Genomic DNA, 6,631 nt, shown 5'->3' on the forward strand with positions numbered 1-6,631 from the left:
ACCCACATGCCCAACCAGTTCATCTCCCTAGGAAAGCACTTCTCCTTTGTATTACAATCAGGGCACCACACTGATGTTTTAGAATGTGAATGTAGCAGTGGCATCCATTTCATTTCAGGAAGGAGGTGTTCCGTTCTTGTTATAAAGGGGGCCTGGGTCTGACGGGAGGAAATATTTTATTCGGTAATAACATCCCCCCCATCAGACACAGGTGCTGAAGACTGGGGCTCCTGAGAAGCTCACCCCCCGAATTCGACTGCATCTCAGAGGCAGTCCAATCTGTTTTGAGACATTTCAGCAAATCTTTGGTTAAGAGGGAGTGTGGACTGACCGTTATGCCCAAGGCCTTGGTTCAAAACCGGCCCCATCACTGACTGACTTATAAGACCCTTCTCTGCCTCAGTTTCTTCCTTTGTAAAGGTGGGGTGTATTAGTTTTCTAGGGCTGCCATGACAAGGTACCATAAGCTGAGGGGGCTTCAACCACAGAGATGTATCGTCTCTCAGTTCTGGAGGCCGGACACCCAAGATCAAGGCGCCGGCCTGGTTCCTCCTGAGGCTCCAAGGGAGAACCTGTCACAGGCCTCTCCCGGTTTCTGGTGGTTTGCCGGCAATCTTTGGCGGCCCTTGTCTTGTAGATGCACCTCTCCAATCTCTGCCTTCATCTTCACATGGCATTTTCCCCGCGTGCATTGTCTGTGTCCAAATACCCCCTTTTTATAAGGACTAGTCGTATTGAATTAGGGCCCCACCTAATGAATCTCGTCTTGACATGATTATCTGCAAAGATCCTCTTTCCCAATAAAGTCACACCCACAGGCACCAGGGGTTAGGGCTGCAGCCTCATTTCGGGGACACGATGCAATGCATACCCTGAGGTTCACAGCATGGGGCATTGAATGGCATGTACAGCCATGTAAACTTCACAGACGCACTGGGCACACGGAGGTCAGCGCCGATGCGCCTACACCTACGCGGTTCATGAAGTCCAAGGGCAGGGGCCGGGTCCACGCTGAGCTAGGAGGTGCCCGCTGCATCCAGGGCGTGTTCCACAAACTCACTGAGGGCCTCGCATGTGGTTCTGGGGATTGAGAGCTGGCCAGGAAGGGTGGGAGGGGCCTTCCAGACAAAAGATCCGCACAAAGTGGGTCACGAGCACGGCATGTTTTGGGAACAGGTGGGACGTGTGGTTACAACGGCACAGGGGAGGCTGCCATTGCACTGGAGGGGCCAGTGGTTCGGAAAGCAAGGAAGGGGGACTTCGCCCAACGTCTTAAAAAAATCGTCACATAAACACCCTGAATCCCAACCGGATGCCACACTCCATCCTTCGTACGTTTTTGTCAGCAGATTTCAGCACGTAACCATATGTCCATCATTTAAGATAAAGTTCCCACCTCAACTGAGTTAAAAATAAATAGCATGGCCAGAATTACCTGTGGGGAGGAAAAAGCAATGTCTCCTTTCACTAACAGGAAGTCAATTATTGGGGGAAGGTATGAGTTTCAGAACCTGCTGCCTTTTCGAAGAGTCGCTACGGTCAGTGTGAATTATTTGCCAGGACGTCGTGAGCTGTGGTGCCCATCAATGGTGCTCAGTAGAAGGTGCGTCTGAAACAGGACTCAGATCTGGAGCTGCCAGTGGAGTATATTTTCGACTTTTATTCTTAAAAACCTAGGTGGAGAAATAATTGCAGGATTTGAAGATTGATGGACCAGAGCCTTAGTCACCAGGCAGTGACAAATGCCTGGAAGAATTGCAGCTGTTTTTAGACCGGGTTCAGAGAGGCCGTGAGTCCCGGGAACAAAAGGCGTGTTCTGAGCCCCTGACACACGCGCGTGGAGGCGGAATCACGGCCCAGACACAGCCGCGGCGCTCGCTGCACTTGCTGCTACTGGCTGAACGCAGGGACTCAGCATGACCTGCTTCCCAAAGGGAAAAGGATCAGCGAGGCGGGTACGGCTGGCCTTCCCTGGGGCAGCTCTGGAAGAAACAAGAGTCTCACCCCTCCTCCGGCCCCTGCCCTCGTTGGCCCCCAGGCCAGGCCGGTCCTCGGGAGCCGGCCACCCACAGGGCAGTGGTCTCCCACAGCCCCAGGAGACACCCCTCTTCTGGGGATGTTCCCAGAGAAAGGTCAGAGGGTGTCTCTGTGTGATAACCCCCGAGAGCCTGGATCTTGAAGGGGCCCCCACTGGATGCCCTCAGTGGTCACTTGCCCTCGGGCCCCACGTAGAGCTGCCTCAGGCCTGTTGCTGCAGAGAGGGGACCCAGAGGCCGGGCCTTCAAAGTGGAGTGAGGACCAGGCCTGCCACTGGCTCCCAGCTCCTCTTGGAGGGCAGGAAGGAGGGAAGGAGGGAAGGAAGGAAGGAGGGAGGGAGGGAAGGAGGGAAGGAGGGAGGGAGGAGGCAAGGAGTGAGAGAAGGAGGGAAGGAGGGAAGGTGGCACACAGCCCGCGGCTCACGGTGAGAACTGGACCTTCTCCCAGCTTCCTGAACACCCCAGCAGCATCACCGTGGAAGGTTCAGACCACAGAGCCCAGACCTGTTTGTGGCTTTACAGGCCCAGGACACTGATCCACGTCCAGTCACTTTTCTGCATTTGGTGCTCTGTTTTAACACAAAACTTTGACTTGGCTCCTGTTTCACTTACAGAAAAGAGATACCTGGTTGGGGTGCTGCTAAAATAATCAAGTTTATCCCAGGGTTCCGACCACTCGCCGCGCAATCCAGCCACGTGTCCGCTGCCTGATGTGCTGACCCCAGAAGGTATGGACCGCTGAGGTCCTGGGTGGATGCACAGCTTAGGGGCACGTTTGAGGGAGAGGCACACCCTGTTGGGGAGAGAATGCCCTGCCAGGGTTGCCCGTGTCCCCACAGTGTGGGCTCAGCGCCTGGACAGCTGAGAACCCACCTCGTTGGGTTATTTCCCAGGAGACACAGACCGGGCTTGCCTTGTGTGCTGGGCCGGGGCTGCCCTGGGCCCAGGTGGCGGGGAGTCCAGCCTGCATTCTAGGGGGTCCAGTCCTGACGCTAGGCCAGGGGAAATCGTCCTGGAGTTGAAGATAAAGCCCCTCCTCTGTCAGCTTCCTGAGAAAGCAGGAAAGCCAAGGTTGCAGGTGTCATGGCAACCAGCCCAGGGCTCTGAGGCATCAGCTGGCTCAGCAGGGCCAGGGGTGTCAGATGGCCAGGGCCTCCCACACTGCAGTCCCGAGACAAAGTGGAAAGACTACGCCCCCTGCCGGACCATCCCCAGGGCGATCCCAGCCCACCGGGGGGCTGCAGGGTCAGGGTTAGACATACTCTGCTTCAAAGATGCAATGTCCAGGGCAAAAATAAGGGGCAATGTTCTAGAATAAGAGAAACTCTAAGACACAACAAGCAAATGCAACGTGTGATCCTGGTTATTTCCTGGTTAGAAAAATGTGTTTAGGGGGTCGGCCCGTGGCCGAGTGGTTGAGTTCGCGCTCTGCTTTGGCGGCCTGGGGTTTCGCGGGTTCGGCTCCTGGGTGCAGGATCCCACATAGCACAGCTGGAGGGACCTACAGCTAGAATATACAACTATATACTGGGGGCTTTGGGGAGAAGAACAAGAAAAAAAGAAGATTGGCTACAGATGTTCGCTCAGGTGCCAATCTTTAAAAAACAAAGGCGTTTGGGGGAAACTTAAAGCTGAACTCGTGTGAGGGGACGTCGGGGATCTAAGCGGGCCGGGCCGGTGTGACTAGGGGAATGTCCGGTTCCAGAGGACATCCCTTTGGCAAGGCAGGCTGGAGTGCGAGGGGATACATGTTGTGTCGCCCATAATCTCCTTCGAGAGGGTTGGGCAGAAAGGGTCTCCAAACCAGGTGCATGGCAGAGGTCATCAGCTCGCTCTAGATGACGGGTCTGTTTGTTCCGCTCTCAAGGCTGGAGGGGAGGCTGAGCCCAGGGGTCTGGGCGGAGCGTCTCTAGGTTGGACCTTGAGGACAAGAGCCGGGGGAAGCCCTCTGCTTTGCTGGTTTTTCAGCTGGCTGGATTTGATTCAGTTCACCAAGTATTTGCTGAGGGCCCTTCTGTGTCCAGGGCCCTGTGCTAAACGCTGTGGATCTGTGGACAGTGTTCCTCCCACCTGCGCGGGCTGGTGGACTGCAGGCGCCCATGCAGTGGGCCTGGGGGCCTGAGACTCTGCCTTCTTCACCAGCTCCGGGTGGTGCCCTGCTGCTGGCCAGGGTCTGCACCGCAAGGAGCGAGGCCCCAGCCCTGTGGCGCCAGAGCTTGGCGAGGTGAGGCACAGGTCTGAATGTGGGCTCTGCAGACTGGCAGAGCTGGCATCAGGGCCCCGCTCGCACATCCCAGCTGGGTGGTCTGGGCAAGGGCCTGACTCCTCTCAGCCTCCTTTCCTTGTCTGTGAGCAGGGACTCAGCATACCTTCCGGGCAGCGGGGAGACTAGACCCAGGGACACCCGTGATGCGCAGAGCCCGGCAGAAGAGAAGGCTCCCTTGGGAGAAGCTCCTATGTCTCCAGGGGCTGCAGACCCGGCTTCTGCGGCTCTGTCCAAGCTTTGGAAGGTGCGCCCCCCACCACACCTGCCCCAGCCCGTGCCCAGGCTCCGGCGCCTCCCAGTGCCCCCTCCGGAGCTGTGGAAGCATGAAGGTGAGCTTTACTTGGGCTGTGGAGTCTTGGCGGAAGAGCCCTTCCACTGCAGGGAGACGGGGGCACGGGGAACTGCCACCAGCTGCTGAGCACACTGAAGCTGTCCTCTGCGAGCCAGAGCCCTGGGCGCACAGGGCAGCCCCTCGCTCGACCTACCCAGCCTCCCCGTTCTCCTGTACATTTTATTAAGTGCTTCTCAATTTGTTCTAAGTCCCTTGATCAATTTCTGGAGACCCTGAATGGCTGTCTTTGTTAATTTTGACCAGCACATCAGAAGTCTCTCCTGGGGAGAGGTTTCCCTGAGCTCCTCCTCACACTGCCACACTCCTTCCTGTTCTTTGAATTCACGAAACATGTACCTGCCTCAGGGCCTTTGTATGTGCTTTTCCTTCTGCTTGTAATACTTTCTCCAGATATCCACATGGCTCACTTTTCAACCTCTTTTGGTCTCTTCAAATAGTACCTTCTTGTAAACAGTTCTTGCCAGCATGGTCAGGTAAATTACGGAAAAAACCTAAAAATTAGCAACTGCTTCCAGATCATCTTTATACTTCTCTGTGCTTTAAAGTTCAGTGGAAACTTGAAAGGATGACACATCTGTCAAGTGTACCACTCTGTACGGCATTGGCTAGGCCTGTGGGCGGGGGGTTAGCACTCACGAGAACCCTGGGCCCCGACGCACCTTCTCTGCTTGGTCTTCTCCCTCTCGGAGCTCTGGTCCCCAGCTGACATCGCACAGCTTGTCCTGTCTCCTCCAACTCGGTCAGCTCCACCAGGCACTGGGCTATCTGTTGTCTCTGCAGGACGTGCTAGAGGACGGGACCTGGCCCGCAGCGGGCCCTCAGCAAGCACCTGCCGATGAATGAATGGTGTAGGGGATATGCTGAGTACCTGGGGGGAAAATAGCCATTTTGCAACCTGTCTTCTAAAGAGGTGGCTCCTGTCACATGCAGCACTTTCTATGGGGCACCACGTGAGGACAGAGCTGAGCGCAATGGGGGCTAGAAGGAGCTGAATAGCTGTGTACAGAGAGAGGAGGATGTGGGACAGTGACGCCCGTGGAGGCGGGAGCATGGGAGCCGGCTGGTGGCCCAAGGCTCAGAGCTGCAGGCCCAGAAATGGGGAGGAATCTCCAGCTGATGGATCACTCCAAAAAAGGACGTGTTTCAGGCGTGATTCTAGGTTTGTGGTGGGTGAGTGACAGAACCCCTCCCTTAACCCCCAAACCTTCGGCAACACATTTGCTCCCTGCCGCCTGCAGTATATAGGGGGTCCGGGATGAGGCCCTGGGCCCCACATTTGGGGTGACGGAATAGAGAGCAAGAACAGGGCAGAGGAAGACACTCAAGCCTGGGCGTCCATGGAACATGCCCCTCTGGGGACACGCACTCCCCTCGGGGAGCGTTCTAACTTCAGTGAGGTGCAGAAGGGCGGCCTCCGTGACACCTGGGCCAGTCCTAACAGCCAGAGACTGAAACCTAAGTGCCCACGGCTAGTGGGGACGACGAACGAAGGCCATCTACACACTGAGACGCCACGGGTCCTCCTGTCGAGACCTGGGGTGAGGTCAGAACAGGAACGGTGGGGGCCTGCCTGGGATTTTAGCTGTTATTTATGGGTTAAGTGATCCTCTGTGAACTCGTCTGGACTCCGAACCACAACTGTGAAGAAACTGGGGAACACGTGCATATTAAGGTCCAGAGCACAGTCAGTGTTCCACGCGCCCCACAATCAAGCCCATGCTGACGCCCAGCAGGAGAACGGGCCGTCTGCCCGGCCTGACGGTGCCCTCGACACCGGGGGCAGTCATTTCTCTGGGCTGGAGCTGGGGAGTCTCCGCCAGGACGCAGGCACCTTTCCACTCATCTTCACAGGCCGAGGCCCAGGGAGCAGATGCTGCAGGCCTGGCAGCGAGCATCTTTGCGAACAGTCTCAGGCCAGCTTCCCCCATAAGAGAAGACTCGTGAGCAGCCCCTGGCTGGCTCTAGGTAGTGGGCGCA

Source organism: Equus quagga, unplaced genomic scaffold (genome assembly GCF_021613505.1).
Source record: "Equus quagga isolate Etosha38 unplaced genomic scaffold, UCLA_HA_Equagga_1.0 73442_RagTag, whole genome shotgun sequence".
Lineage (NCBI taxonomy): Eukaryota > Metazoa > Chordata > Mammalia > Perissodactyla > Equidae > Equus > Equus quagga.